Genomic DNA, 16,118 nt, shown 5'->3' with positions numbered 1-16,118 from the left:
TCGTGTTCATGAGAGATATTGGTGTGTAGCTTTCTTTTAATGTCTTTGCCTGACTTTGGTATTTGGGCAGATACTGGCCTAATAGAATGAGTTGGCAGCATTCTTTCTGCATCTATATTCTGAAAGAGATTGTAGAGAATTGGTAGAATTTCTTCCTTAAATATTTGGTAGAATTCACAAGTGAATCTGTCTAGGTGGTGCTTTCTTTTTGGAAGATTATTAATTATTGATTTAATTCTTTAGTATATTGAGGCCTATTCATATTGTTCATTTCTTCTTGTGTCAGATTTAGCAAATTGTGTCTTTCAAGGAATTGATCTATTTCATTAGGTTATCAAGTTTGTGGACATAAAGCTCTTCATCATAGTTTTTTTTATTATCCTTAGTGTCCATGGCTTGTAGTGATGTCCCTCTTTCATTTCTGATACTAATAGTTTTTAAAAATATTTATTTGGTCATGCTAGGTCTTAGTTGTGGCATGCAGGATTTTCCATCTTTGCAGCCTGTGAGTGCGGTGGTTGCGGCTTGAGGGCTCTTTTAGTTGTAGCATGCAGATTCTAAGTTGTGACGTGGGATCTAGTTCCCTGACCAAGGATCAAACCCAGGACTCCTGCAATGGGAGCTTGGAGTCTTAGCCAGTGGACCACCAGAGAAGTACTAATATTAGTTAATTTTTGTCTTTTTTCTTTTTTTCCTTAGTATTCTGGCTAGAGACTTACTGATTTCACTGATTTTTTTTTTTTTTTCAGAGAAGCAGGTTTTGGTTTCAGTGATTTTTCTCCTTTGGTTTTCTTGATTCAATTACATTGATTTCTGCTCTGTTATTCTTTTCTTCTGCTTTATTTGGATTTAGTTTGTTCTTCTTCTAGTTTCCTAAGGTAGAAACTTAGGTTATTGACTTTAGATCTTTCTTCTTTTCTACATATGCTTTCAATTTCCCCCACAGCACTTCTTTGACTGCCTACTATGTATTTTCATAGGGTATGTTTTTATTTTCATTTAGCTGAAACTACTTTTAAATTTCTCTTGACTTTTTTTCTTTGATCCATGTGTTGCATAGTTGTATGTTGTTTAATCCTCACTTATTTTGGGGTTTTCTAGTTATCTTTTTGTTATCAATTTCTAGTTTAATTCATTGTGGGTCCAGACATTGTATTTCTATTTTTTTAAACTTTTTAAAGTACATTTTGTCCCCAGAATGTGGTCTTCTTGGTTAGTGTTCCATGTGAAGTTGGCAAAAATGTGTATTCTTCCACTGTTGAATGAAAGTCTATAGATGTCAGTTCTATCTAGTTGATTGGTGTTATTGTTGAGTTCAACTATGTCCTTATTGATTTTCTGCTTGGTTTTTAAAAATCACTCAGTTGTGTACAACTCTTTGTGCCTCCATGGACTATACAGTCCATGGAATTCTCCAGGCCCGAATACTGGAGTGGGTAGCCTTTCCCTTCTTCAGGGGATCATCCCAACCCAGGGATTGAACCCAGGTCTCCCGCGTTGCAGGCGGATTCTTTACCAGCTGAGTCACAAGCGAAGCCCAAGAATACTGGAGTGGGTAGCCTAGCCCTTCTCCAGCAAATCTTCCTGAAGCAGGAATTGAACTGGGGTCTCCTGATTGCAGGCAGATTCTTAACCAACTGAACCATCAGTTATGTCTCTCCATTTCGGATAGTGACTTCAAACATTATAGTGGATTTAGCTATTTCTTTTGCATTCCTGTTAGTTTTTGTCCTATATAGTTTGACACACTGATGTTAGGCACATACATGTTGAGGACTGGTTTTTTTTTTGCCTTGGAAAATTGGTTCCTTTATCATTATGCAATGACCTTTAAAAAATCTCTGATAACTTTCCTTTCTTTGAGGTCTTCTGTATCTGAAATTAATATAGCTACTTCTTCTTTTTGATTAGTGGTAGCATGGTATATTTTTCTCCATCCATTTACTTTTAATCTGTAAGTGTCTTTATATCTAAAGTAGATTTTTTATAGACATCAAATATTTGGGTCTTGTTTTATAATCCTCTCTGACGATTTCTGTCTTTTAACTGATGTACTTATACCATTGATGTTCAAAGTGTTATTGACAAGGTTGCATTAATATTTACCATAGATATTACTCTTTTCTGTTTGTTGCTCTTGTTCTGTGTTCCTCTTTTTGTTTCCCATAATAAACATTTTATTTATTTATTTTTGTTTCATTTATTTATTTTAAAAGGATTAGGGAGATAATTCTGTTTATTGTCAAAGATCAAGAAACAAAATCTGGAAATGCTCTATTGTAAGTGCTGAGGAGCTACAAAGGAGGGGTAGGGTGAGGAGACACAATAATACACAGCATTCTTTTGAGGAGCTCCAGCTCTTCATTCTAACACTTGAATCAAAGAGAGACAGCTGTCCTTTGTCACTGAGACTGCAGAAGAATGGAAACCTCACTCAGTGTATCGGTTCCTATAGGGCAAACAGAGCAAGAACCTATTTAAAGCTGATGCAGAGGCTACTCATGGTCTGCTGGGAGCCCCCATGCCAAGTAGACTGGATGCTGAAAGTGGTCCTTGGCTGCCAGAGCTGGCTGGTCCTGGCTTCCTAGATCCTGGACTTCTCTTGATTCTCAGTGACAAGATTGTCAGTTGAATACAGTTGGCCATTATGACCTGTGGACAGACTTATTCTAATATCTCTTTTGGCTTTATTCATTAGGGCTTGAATTTTTATAGGATCCTCTACATTCTTATTTTCTCTGAAGGCAATTCATATCCTCCTGATGGTGTAAGTTGTGTAGTTGTAGGTGCTGAAGTGTTTGCCCTTCTTCAGCATTGCTGGGTACAGATCCAGAACTTGTGTCGGCCTGAGGGTGCCATCTTGGGACAAAAAACCGCCAGTGGGTCCTCTTTGCAGAGGTCCTGAGTTTAATGTGACCTGCAAAACTTATGCAGCCTTAGGGTGCGACTTCGCTTTCACTTTTCACTTTCATGCATTGGAGAAGGAAATGGCAACCCACTCCAGTGTTCTTGCCTGGAAAATCCCAGGGACGGGGAGCCTGGTGGGCTGTCGTCTATGGGGTCACACAGAGTCGGACACGACTAAAGTGACTTAGCAGCAGGGTGCCTGAGCCAGCCACAGCTCAGGCAGTGGCCCAGGGATTGGCACAGGTCCTAAATAAGCATTTTATTTGATTCCATTTTCTGTCTTTTCTAGCATAGCCATCATATTTCTTCCTTCCTCTTTCCTTCCCTCCCTCCCTTCCCCTTTTTTACTGGTTGCCCTCGATTTTGCAGTATGCACTTATGGCAAATCCAAGTGTACTTTCCCATACCACTATACCATTTCATGGGTAGTATGAGTACCTTATATACAGTATAATGCTAATTTGTCAGTCCATCCCTTGTATCATTGCTGTCATTTATTTCATGCCTATATAAGCATATAAATTGACTCTTGAACAAATACAGGGGTTAGGGGCAGCAACCCCCCAGCAGTCAAAAATCTGTGTATAATATTTGACTTCCCAGGTGTCTTAGTGGTAAAGAATCCGCCTGCAATGCAGGAGACAAGAGTTTGATCCCTGGGTCGGGAAGATCCATTGGAGCAGGAAATGGCAACCTACTCCAGTATGCTTGCCTGGAAATCCCCATGGACAGAGGAGCCTGGTCCTGGACAGAGGAGATACAGTCCATGGGGTCACAAAGAGTCAGACACAACTGAATAACTAAAGAACAACAACAACAAATTTAACTACCAATAGCCTGCTGTTGACCAGAAGAGAAGTTTTACCAATAGATAACATAAAGTCCATTAACACATGCTTTGTATGTTATTTGTATACTTACAGTAGAGAGAGGAAAATATTATTAAGAAAATCATAAAGAGAAAATATCTACAAGACCTTTTAGAACTAACGCCCAAAAAAGATGTCCTTTTCATTATAGGGGACTGGAATGCAAAAGTAGGAAGTCAAGAAACACCTGGAGTAACAGGCAAATTTGGCCTTGAAATACGGAATGAAGCAGGGCAAAGACTAATAGAGTTTTGCCAAGAAAATGCACTGGTCATAACAAACACCCTCTTCCAACAACACAAGAGAAGACTCTATACATGGACATCACCAGATGGTCAACACCGAAATCAGATTGATTATGTTCTTTGCAGCCAAAGATGGAGAAGCTCTATACAGTCAGCAAAAACAAGACCAGGAGCTGACTGAAGCTCAGACAATGAACTCCTTATTGCCAAATTCAGACTTAAATTGAAGAAAGTAGGGAAAACCACTAGACCATTCAGGTATGACCTAAATCAAATCCCTTATGATTATACAGTGGAAATGAGAAATAGATTTAAGGGCCTAGATCTGATAGATAGAGTGCCTGATGAACTATGGAATGAAGTTCGTGACATTGTACAGGAGACAGGGATCAAGACCATCCCCATGGAAAAGAAATACAAAAAAGCAAAATGGCTGTCTGGGGAGGCCTTACAAATAGCTGTGAAAAGAAGAGAAGCAAAAAGCAAAGGAGAAAAGGAAAGATATAAGCATCTGAATGCAGAATTCCAAAGAACAGCAAGAAGAGATAAGAAAGCCTTCTTTAGCGATCAATGCAAAGAAATAGAGGAAAACAACAAAATGGGAAAGACTAGCGATCTCTTCAAGAAAATTAGAGATACCAAGGGAACATTTCATGCAAAGATGGGCTCGATAAAAGACAGAAATGGTATAGACCTAACAGAAGCAGAAGATACTAAGAAGAGATGGCAAGAATACACAGAAGAACTGTACAAAAAAGATCTTCACGACCCAGATAATCACGATGGTGTGATCACTGACCTAGAGCCAGACATCCTGGAATGTGAAGTCAAGTGGGCCTTAGAAAGCATCACTACGAACAAAGCTAGTGGAGGTGATAGAATTCCAGTTGAGCTATTCCAAATCCTGAAAGATGATGCTGTGAAAGTGCTGCACTCAATATGCCAGCAAATTTGGAAAACTCAGCAGTGGCCACAGGACTGGAAAAGGTCAGTTTTCATTCCAATCCCAAAGAAAGGCAATGCCAAAGAATGCTCAAACTACCGCACAATTGCACTCATCTCACACGCTAGTAAAGTAACGCTCAAAATTCTCCAAGCCAGGCTTCAGCAATATGTGAACCGTGAACTTCCAGATGTTCAAGCTGGTTTTAGAAAAGGCAGAGGAACCAGAGATCAAATTGCCAACATCTGCTGGATCATGGAAAAAGCAAGAGAGTTCCAGAAAAACATCTATTTCTGCTTTATTGACTATGCCAAAGCCTTTTACTGTGTGCATCACAATAAACGGTGGAAAATTCTGAAAGAGATGGGAATACCAGACCACCTAACCTGCCTCTTGAGAAACCTATATGCAGGTCAGGAAGCAACAGTTAGAACTGGACATGAAACAACAGACTGGTTCCGAATAGGAAAAGGAGTATGTCAAGGCTGTATATTGTCACCCTGCTTATTTAACTTCTCTGCAGAGTACATCATGAGAAACGCTGGACTGGAGGAAGCACAAGCTGGAATCAAGATTGCTGGGAGAAGTATCAATAACCTCAGATATGCAGATGACACCACCCTTATGGCAGAAAGTGAAGAGAAACTAAAAAGCCTCTTGATGAAAGTGAAAGTGGAGAGTGAAAAAGTTGGCTTAAAGCTCAACATTCAGAAAACGAAGATCATGGCATCTGGTCCCATCACTTCATGGGAAGTAGATGGGAAAACAGTGGAAACAGTGTCAGACTTTATTTTTTGGGGCTCCAAAATCACTGCAGATGGTGACTGCAGCCATTAAATTAAAAGACGCTTACTCATTGGAAGGAAAATTATGACCAACCTAGATAGCATATTCAAAAGCAGAGACATTACTTTGCCAACAAAGGTCTGTCTAGTCAAGGCTATGGTTTTTCCTGTGGTCATGTATGGATGTGAGAGTTGGACTGTGAAGAAGGCTGAGCGCCGAAGAATTGATGCTTTTGAACTGTGGTGTTGGAGAAGACTCTTGATAGTCCCTTGGACTGCAAGGAGATCCAACCAGTCCATTCTGAAGGAGATCAGTCCTGGGATTTTTTTGGAAGGACTGATGCTAAAGCTGAAACTTCACTACTTTGGCCAACTCATGCAAAGTGTTGACTCATTGGAAAAGACTCTGATGGTGGGAGGGATTGGGGGCAGGAGGAGAAAGGGACGACAGAGGATGAGATGGCTGGATGGCATCACTGACTCGATGGACGTGAGTCTGAGTGAACTCCGGGAGTTGGTGATGGACAGGGAGGCCTGGCGTGCTGGGATTCATGGGGTTGCAAAGAGTTGGACATGACTGAGCGACTGAACTGAACTGAACTGAACCACTACTGTAAGTTTGCATCATCTATAAGATGAAGCATCAATGTAAGTCATTACCTACAAAAATGCTGTCTTAAATGATACAAAACACCATAGATGTTATGTGTATTTCTAACACTAGATAAAATGAAAAGATAATGTGAAAAAATAATTTGTATTTGTTTAGAGGTAGAAAAATTTGTACATTGATATTGAAAAAGCTTTATGATATGATTTCTTTATGGTAATTTGGTGTAATTGAAACAGTTGCTTCACAGTAGCCTGACCTATACACTAGTGAATCAATCATCATTCAATTTTTAAGGCATAAAGTATTATAGTCATGTTCATAATATGGTATTAGAAAAACATTGTTACTGTTTACTTTCTTGCCCACTGTAAATGGGAATTCCTTAACACAGCTGCCTCAGTTTCCCCTCAGAGCAGGCTTTGTTAAGAAAACCAGAGTGCTCTGGTATATTTCAAAATGGTTCCCTTCCCCCTCCCATTACTGGGAGCACAAGGGTGTTTTTCTCCCCAGTGTGTTGAGGGAACCTGATCTGGCTCCTAGACATAACTCTCACAATATCTGGGAGCCCTCCATGTTAAGTGCCCCTAAATTTTTAACTAAGAGAGTCATGCGTATTGAGTCTGTAGCAGTTCATCATTTACGGTTCAGGCTTTGTTAGCCCAGCCCTTGTTCCTGTACTGGTTTTCCCTGGTACTGCTGCTCCAGTAAGCTGTTACTTCCTGTATTCAGCTGTCTCCTAATCTTAAAGGCAATGGTTTGTCCTCCCCTCTCTTACAAATACAGGAAAAGTTATTGACTTTACAGTTTTTTCGCCTTTTATCTGTCAGGATGGAGTGGCCACTTCCAAGCTATTTATATCAAAAATCGAAACCAGAAGTCTACCTCCATTTTTTAAATAAATTTACAAATCACGAAAATTATTTTTTCCTTCATCCTCTTATTTCCTTTTTCTAGTTCCCTTCATCCCTTTATGTAGATTCAGGTTTCTATCTTGTATAATTTTTCTTTTAGCTTAAAAGGCTTCATTTAACATTTGTAGTATGGCCCTGCTGGTAACAGATTTTTCTGTTCATTTTTTTAAAAATGTGATACAGTGTACATAACAAAATTTGCCATTTTAACCATTTTTTGTGTTCAGTTCAGTGGCATTAAATCTATTCTATTCACCTTTTTGTGAATTCTTCTATCTTCCCAACTGAAACTCTGTACTTAACAATAACTCCTGTTCTCCCTTGCCTCAGCCCCTGCATAACTACCATTCTCCTTTCTGTCTGTGAATTTAACTACTCTGGAACCTCATGTAAGTGGAATTGTACAATGTATATCCTTTTGTATCTGTGTTATTTCATGTCTTCAGAGTTCATCCATGTTATAGCATGTGTCAGAATTCCCTTTTATGATTAAGTAATAATCTGTTCAATGCCTGTATACCACATTTTGTTTATCCATTCATACTTCAGTGGTCATTTGAGTTGTTTTCCTCTTTTGGCTATTGTGCATATGCCAATATTGTGAATATATGAATGCTGGTGTACAATTATCTTTGTGTCCATCTCTGCTTTCACTTCTTACGGATATATACCCAGAGGTGGGATTACTGGATCACATGGTAATTCTGTTTAATTTTTTGAGGAATTTCCATCGCATTTTGCACAGCGACTACACTATATTACATTCCTACCAGCAATGTAGGAAGGTTCCATTTTTTGTTTTTTCCTGGCTGTGTCTTGAGGTGTGTGGAATCTTAGATCCCTGACCAGGGATTGAACCTGTGCTGCCTGCAGTGGAACATGGAGCCCTAATCATTGGACCACCAGGGAATTCTCAGGAAGGTTCCAGTTTCTTCACATCCTTGCCAAGCACTTGTAATTTTCTATTCTGTATTCTGTTTTCTTTTTAAATTATAACCATCCTAGTGGATGTGAAATGGTATATCTTTGTGGTTTTGGTTTGCATTTCCTAATGATTAGTGATGTTAAGCATCTTTTCATGTGCTTATTGTCCATTTACAAATCTTTTTTCCTCATTAATTAAGTAATTATTTATTTGGTTGTGCTGGGTCTTCCTTGCTGTGAGCAGGCTTTCTCTAGTTGCAGCGAGTGGGGCTGCTCTTTGTTGCAGTGCGCTGGCTTCTCATTGGCTGGCTTCTCTTGTTGCAGATGACAGGATCTAGGGAGTGTGGGTTTCAGAGTTGCAGCACAGAGGCTCAGTGGTTGCGGCTCATGGGCTCATTAGTTGTGGTGCACAGGCTTATTGCTCTGTGGCAGCTAGTGCTGCTTTAGAGGCTTATGTACTGAAAAATTTGTCTACTAAAAAAAATCTCTTTCATATATAGCATTTTGGTCAGTATGTAGAAGATGACATCACAGGATGGCTTTGTCTTCTCATTTTAAAAGGTTAATTAAAAAAAGTTTGAAAAATGCCAAAATACTGTACGATAAAGGAGAAGATAAAAATGTCAGACAATTCCAAAGGATTTTTGAAGTAAAATATACAACTGCAAATATCATAAGGGTTCGGTTGGATTAATTTTCACCAACTAAATAATAATATCGTTTTACCACTGTTTCTGTATTCCTAGGTTCTTTTTGATTCATGGCTTGATTGTTTAGATTTCTTAATCATGTAGTTTTATTCAAGAAAAGTACATAGTATATTTCCTACTATAGCATATCCAGAGGCACATGATGCCAGTTTGTCTCCCTACTGCTAGTGTTACAAATCGACTACTTGGTCTCTATTATAAAGGCATATTTTCCTTTTGTAATTAAGAAGTAATCTTTGGAGTGATACTTGGAGTTTATGTGAGTATCTTGTTTCCCAACAACATTTACCCAGTGATTTTAGCATCCATTTATGTACCTTGTAGGAATCAACTATTACATGGCAGTTGTAAAATAGTAATTTTTAAGATTTTACCATTCTGTTTACAATTTTTAGCTAGCATTCTTCTCTAAGGAAGAACTTTCCTTTTTCTCCCCCATTTCCTTTCTTTGATTCTTTTTTCCTTTTTTTTTTTTTTTTGTTGTTGTATCAATAAATACCCCAGGTATTTCTCATGAAGTTGGTCAGTGTGACTACTTGCTATACTTTGAGACTCACTGCTGTAGTCACATCTGTATAAAGTGCTACTGTTCCAGGAGGACTGTTGCTCTGTACAGGTTGGTCATCTTTATATTTGTTCTTAAACTGAGAAGTCTTATAGAAATATGATTGTTCTAGTATAAATGTAGATTAAAAATTATACCACTTTGGGGTGTTCTTGGTTATAAACTCAGAAACTGAGGCGGCTGTCTTAAGGAATTCCCATTTACAGTAGGCAAGAAAGTAAACAGTAAGTGGAGAGTACGGTAACAGACACTTATGGTATCAAAAAACAACCGTGAAAAGGATCTGTCTTAATGTGCTAGCCCACTGCAGTTTAACATATTGCTTACAACCTTCACAATAGAATTTGAGTGACTTCAGTTACACATTCCAGGAGACTGGCAGTCTGTTACAATCAGAATCTGAACTTTAGAGCAGGCTAATTTACAGCGATGGGATGAAGAAAGTTGTGGATTTGTATTACACACTCTCACCTGACACTGTATCTGATCCCTTACCTGCTGATTGACATCTTGAATGAGCTCTTTGAAGCAAGTTCCAGCTTAATTAAAACGTTTGCTTGGTTAGCAGTGATCTGTGAAAGCCTGTGATAAATATTGAATCAGGTTCACCTGCTGGTTGCTGTAAGTAGATAAACAGCTGCCTTGTGCAGTTTAATCATGAAACTGTGGCAGTAGAGTACTACTGTTTGAATTTTTAAAAAAGAATAGTTGAAACGGTATAGTTATGTCACTTTCGCTATCTTAACTAGAGTGTGTGCCTACGTGAGATTTTGCACAACAGGCATTCAGTACCTCTTTGGATGGCGTGGACAACAGCAAATGGTTGATAAAGATTAACAGTAAACCTTCTTTCATATGTCTCAAAGTATAATTCAGTATTCATTGACTTGTTTTTACCACTAGTTCTTCATGTGTGTGATGTTTGGAAATAAAAAAGGGCAGTATTTTGCTTTTCTTTTTGTCAAGTTAAATGGTAAATTAAAAATGATCTTGTTAATTAAAACTTTGAGATTTAAGGTTATGAATTCTAACTTCTCACAAATCTATCATGAATTTTGTAGCCACTTGAAGAACTTCAGATTTTATTTTTTCATCTATAAAATGGAGTTAGCAGTAAACATTAGTGAACTAAATGTTATAGAATTTTGTTAATATTGCATAATTAACCAACATAAAGAGAAATTAATTTACAAGCAGTAGAGGAATCTTTATAAAATTATCTTCTTTGGACTATCAAGTTGTTTATTCCTTTACAGAATTAATGTGACTAAGCAAGTTCATTGTAAATAAAATGCTATTTCTATTTTATTTTCTTTGTAAAATCAGACATAAATTCTAAAATAAAGTCCTCACCCAAATAAGTCACAGTCTTCTGTGAGCACATGATGGTAAGTTATGGACTCACTTTCTAAAAATGCATACAAAATTGTGTTTGTAGTTTCCGGGTGATCCCAAACTCTCCTCTGTAACAATACATATATGTAAATTAGGAATCTATTTCCTAATCAGTTGAGTTGAAAATTTTAGTCAGGCGAGATTAAGATGATAGTTGTTCTGTTAGGTATTAAGCTGCTGAGGAGCAACCCGTGTATTTGCTGTTTTAGGTTTCATTTGAAGCACTTTTTAGCATTTTCTAGGTGTGTTATGTATGTACTACGTTCCTTAGCTCCAAGGATTATCTACTGTAGTGGGGATTCCTAATTTTTTACCTAACGTTTTTATAGTTTTATTCCTGTCATCAGTTTGTTTGGAAGTTTATGGGGAAAATAAAATTTTATATAAGTCACACTTAACCTGCTCAACACTTTTTTTGATCTTTATCTATGTTGATGCATAGAACTCTGGTTTGTATTTTTTTAAAAATTATTTACAGTATTCCACTGATAGACAAACTCCACAATTTATTTACTCATTCTTTTGCTGACACATTTAGCTTATTTTCCTCACTATTAAAACAGTACTACAAAGAGTATCCCTGTTGTATCTCTCTGAATCTGCAAGTCTGTCACTAGCATGTATGACGAGCAGGCTCATGCTGGGCCAAGGGTCTGTATATATTTGATATCACTGTATCACCAACTTGTTCTTCAAAGTGATTGTGTCACTTTATACTTGGATCAACAGTGTTTAAGAGAGTTGCTTTATATCTTTTCTGACACCCAGTCTGGTGAATGTAAATGAAATACAATTAGGGTTTTAATTGCATTTTTCTAATTAGTTTCACTGGTGTCTCAGACAGTAAAGCGTCTGCCTACAGTGCAGGAGACCCAGGTTCAATCCCTGGGTCGGGAAGATCTCCTGGACAAGGAAATGGCAACCCACTCCAGTACTCTTGCCTGGAAAATCCCATGGACGGAGGCGCCTGGTAGACTACAGTCCATGGGGTTGCAAAGAGTCGGACACGACTGAGCGACTTCACTTTCTTTCTTTCTAATGAAGTTGAACATCGGGTTGCACATCTTTTCAGATGTTTGTTGGGTTTTCTGCTTTTCTCTCCTGTGATTTTTTTGTTCTTGGATTCTTATTCTTCTATTGGGCTTTTAAAAAATAGGTTTGTTGGGATTCTTTATGTGTTATGAAGACTGATCCTCAGTTGGTTATATGCAGCGTATGTATCTTCTCAGGATTGTTTTCAGTCTGTTGTGCTTTTAGTGTATTGTTTAAGAAATCCTTCCCTATATTGAGGTCCTAAAGATATTTTTCTGTATATAGGGACAGAGATTTTATGACCCATACAATCTAGAATATTTCCTCTCTGGTCCTTTGTAGAAAGAGTGTGATGCTTGCTCTAAACAGTCTCTCAACTGAAGAATTTTTGTTTTTCCCCCATGTGGAACATAATGTCCATCTTGTTAGAAAATATTTGCCTTAACTGTCAACTAATAATAAGTTAAAATGATTTTTATGAAGTAAATTTTATAGCTTATACGTAAGAATATTTTGTAGTTGCATTCAGAAAATAATGCACTTAGAGTACTAAGTGAAACTGGTATTGATAATCTCCTATAACACACCTTGTAGAACAATTAAAAAGTGAAGGTCTCTTTGTTGGTGGGATGAAATGATCTTTGTCATTGTCTTCTATTTGGCCTAATAATGTCAGGAATTCTAATGTTTGTTGAATGAATGAATGGATGGATGGATAGATGAATGAATGAATGTACATGTAGAGTGCTTAGCACAGGGACAGCCTTAATAAATGATAGTTAAATATCAGGATATGTGTTTGCCACTCACAACTAAAGTGGCCCAAATATTAACATAACAAGGTGATTTTTCTTTTTGTTCTTGAAAAATAACATTGTCCTGTACTTTTTTTTAAAAGCTAACCTTTTCATTTTGAGGTTACTTTTTGATATGTGAAGAAGTAAAATTTGGGCATCAATTAAACATCTACGGATAAATAAAATGTGGTACATGGGTACAGTATTTGGTTTAGGGACATTAGTCACAATCCATCAATTAAAAAAATTAAGTTACAGTTATATGCAAAATACCATGCTCAGTGAATGAGTATATGAAGTAACGTAAGACATAGTTTCTGTCCTCAGGAATTTGCAGTGTGGTTGAAAGACAATGCATGCACATATGGAAAAGAATGTTACTGTTTCATGGACCTAGTTTTCTCTATTTCATGCAGATAAGCTTCTTTCTGGTCTTTTCCCCCTCTACTTTATGTGCTAATTTTTCATATTAAACATCCTTTTATGCTTACTTTTAGAATTCATTTCATAGACTCTGTTTAGATACTCCCCTGATTTATGAACTCACAAAATAACTTTTCTGACAATGCAGTCATTTCTCACTACTCCTTTATTATTATCTTTTTTCAGGCATATTTAGTCACCATGCTAATTTTTATTTTTCCAAGTAAATATAGTAATTTTAACACAGTAATTTTCATTGTTGTTCAGGGGAAAGGTTGGCGAGAGCTATGAAACTTTAGAGGTTGACACAGTTATCTTAATCTATTTCTGATTACAACCTTGTGAAAGGAATAGTGGCAAGGACTCAGAAGTTGCCCTTTCAAGATCAAATATTATATTCATTCTTTATCCTTTCAAAAAACATTAATGCATATCTATATAGTCTGAGAAGAGAGGGAATAAATAGAAATTGTTGGACACAAAGATAATTTTCTAAAATCCCTGGTTGCTCCTAAGAACAGTTTTTGGCTATTGTAGATTTGAAATGTATTTTTAAACAGTTGACTCCTACATGTGGAACTAATACAACTGTCACATCCACATCTCTTATGATAGTAGATTTTTGGGGGGCTGTTATTTGGGTTAAGTTTTCTTGCCTTTTGTTGAAGAAAAGGAACTCTAGACAGTTTCCAGCTATGGGAAAAGAAGTCATCTCTTAAAGAGATTAGTTCTACCATATGATATTGCTACTTAACAGTTCTTAGAGATTTCAGGTTTGGGGAGCCTATGTGTTTTATCTTTCTTGAGGTTTAGATATATTAGATGAGAAAGAATACTTTTTAATTTATTCTCCAGTTTCCTGATACAATCTATATAAATTTAAAGAGCAAAAACAAAAGGAAAATATCCTTGTGGGAGGTAAACTTGATCATTAGTCAGCAGGAGAATTACTTGGTGAAAAATACTTAATTTTGTTCACCTGTTGTTTTAAGATCCCTAGGTCAAAGAGTTTCAGAGAGAAGCCAGAAAATATTAGCCTAATTTTGAACTAGAGGATTTTATGAGTTCTTATCATTGCTGTTTTCAGGATTCTTTCTCTGTTTTCATACAAAATTTAAAGTTGGTGATTTTGGTACAAATAATTCTCTTTTGTTCCTAAATAATTGTTTTTTTTTAAGCCTCTGTTCTATTATTGCGTTCAGTGTTCTCCATCTTCAACTATGATTATACCAAATCCTTTAAATAGGAACTTCAATAGAAGATCACTTCTGAAGAAGTAATTTTTCTTTAAATCTGCAAATAAATAAGAATCAACTTTCTTAGTTTCTGTCTTCTACTCTACTTGCCCAGCCACTCACTGAAAACCATCATCTTGAGGAGTTACCCTTGATTTCATAAATTGTATAATTCAGAACACTTGAAGATTTAACCAACATAAAACATTTTTAATATAAAAATTAGTTCTGTTTTATAATTTTTTTCAATTACGGAGTGAAAAACACATTTAAGGTACATAAATAAAGCTACTCTAGTAAGAACTTTCTAAAACAAGTCCCTGTATCTTTTGCTTTTGTTAGTTATGCTGTTAGTGTAACATTTTAAGGTAAGCAGATCCCTTTAAAAAATTACTAGTGCAAATACTGCTTTTAAAATTAAACCATTTGAATGCAAAGCAGAAAGTTATAAGACTGTATAACAGCATCCTTTTTTATTGGAAAAATATGAAAGATACATATAGGAGGATCTGCTAGTTATATGTGGTGGTTGACTTATTTTGTATTTTTCTATAACGTTTGAATTTTTTGTTTAGAAAAATAGCAGAATGAAAATAAAAGGAGTAGATCCTAAAGCTTTAAGTGGAATTCATGTTGAAAAGTATCATATCAAAAAGTAGGTTTTCCAAGCCATGAGAAAAAGACTACTTTATTGAATTACTTTTAGGCTTGTATATATCCATAGAGAATATCGTAATACATTGGGCCTAGCATTCTAATATTCACAATGAATTTAACTGTATCATAGGGAAGAGATATAATTGAGTAAAAAGATTGAAAATATGAAAATAAACTAATTCTGCTACCAAGAGTTACCTTAGTTCTTTTACTAAGTTAATTAATTTGATCATTGAAAAGGACAAAAAGGAATTCAGTCAGAAATACCATGATATAATTTGCATTCCATTTTCTGTGTGACCAGAAATTGTTAGATATTGCAACATATGTAACATAAACCACATGTCAGCTGTTTCCTGCCTCACTGTTGACAAGAGCCCCATTCATAACTCTTCTTTTATCCTTTCAGTGAATAAGTAATTATTCAATATAGAAGGCAGGATATTTGGAACTGGCTATTTAATGTGGCAGCACTCTGTAATGAAATCTGCTGTTACTGGCAACCTGAGAGGGGAATGTAACAATTCCAGCATGGCTGTAACTTTATCTGCTTTGACTGACTGTTTATTTGGCACATCAGTGAACCTTTTATCCCAATGAGTGACAGCTCCAGAAGGGTCACATTTACATCCATTCTATCATGTATTGTAATATTTAATGGCGGACAAGGTTGAGCGAGACTGGGAGTAATTTGAACTTGCTTTTCCACTGAGTTGAGGCTAAAAGACAGCTTGATCCCCAGTATTGTGGTGTAACATGCTATGACTTAGCATTTGTTTATGAAGGCTAATCTTACTGATTATAATTAAAAAAAAAAACTTCAGTTAAATGGAGTGTTTGTTCTACTAAACTTAAACTCTCTAGTACAAATTCTCTTAAGCTACTGTGCTATTTAGTATTTTTCCCTATCAGTGACCATTCCTATAAACTAACCATTTCTTAATCTTTCTCTTAAAGGAGGCTGCATTCTGTCTCATTTGTATAGTAACTGAAGTTGAGAAGAGAGTAGTTATTAAGAACCAGTGTGTTCTAATATATAGCATTAAGCTATTTTTTTTTAATATTTGAGTTTGGAAATAGAGAAAAGCCAGGTAAATATTATAACGT

General features: G+C 36.5%; 1 protein-coding gene across 2 annotated transcripts in view; it reads left to right on the top strand.

Annotated features, from left to right (window-relative positions):
• The window catches only part of BRIP1 (BRCA1 interacting DNA helicase 1), a 180,567-nt gene that overhangs the window by 35,493 nt on the left and 128,956 nt on the right, over window positions 1-16,118 (top strand). The window lies entirely within an intron of this gene.

The sequence above is a fragment of the Bos mutus genome, chromosome 19, assembly GCF_027580195.1.
Source record: "Bos mutus isolate GX-2022 chromosome 19, NWIPB_WYAK_1.1, whole genome shotgun sequence".
Taxonomy (NCBI): domain Eukaryota; kingdom Metazoa; phylum Chordata; class Mammalia; order Artiodactyla; family Bovidae; genus Bos; species Bos mutus.
Note: the sequence above shows the minus strand (reverse complement) of the source record. Positions and strands in the feature narration are given on the sequence as shown.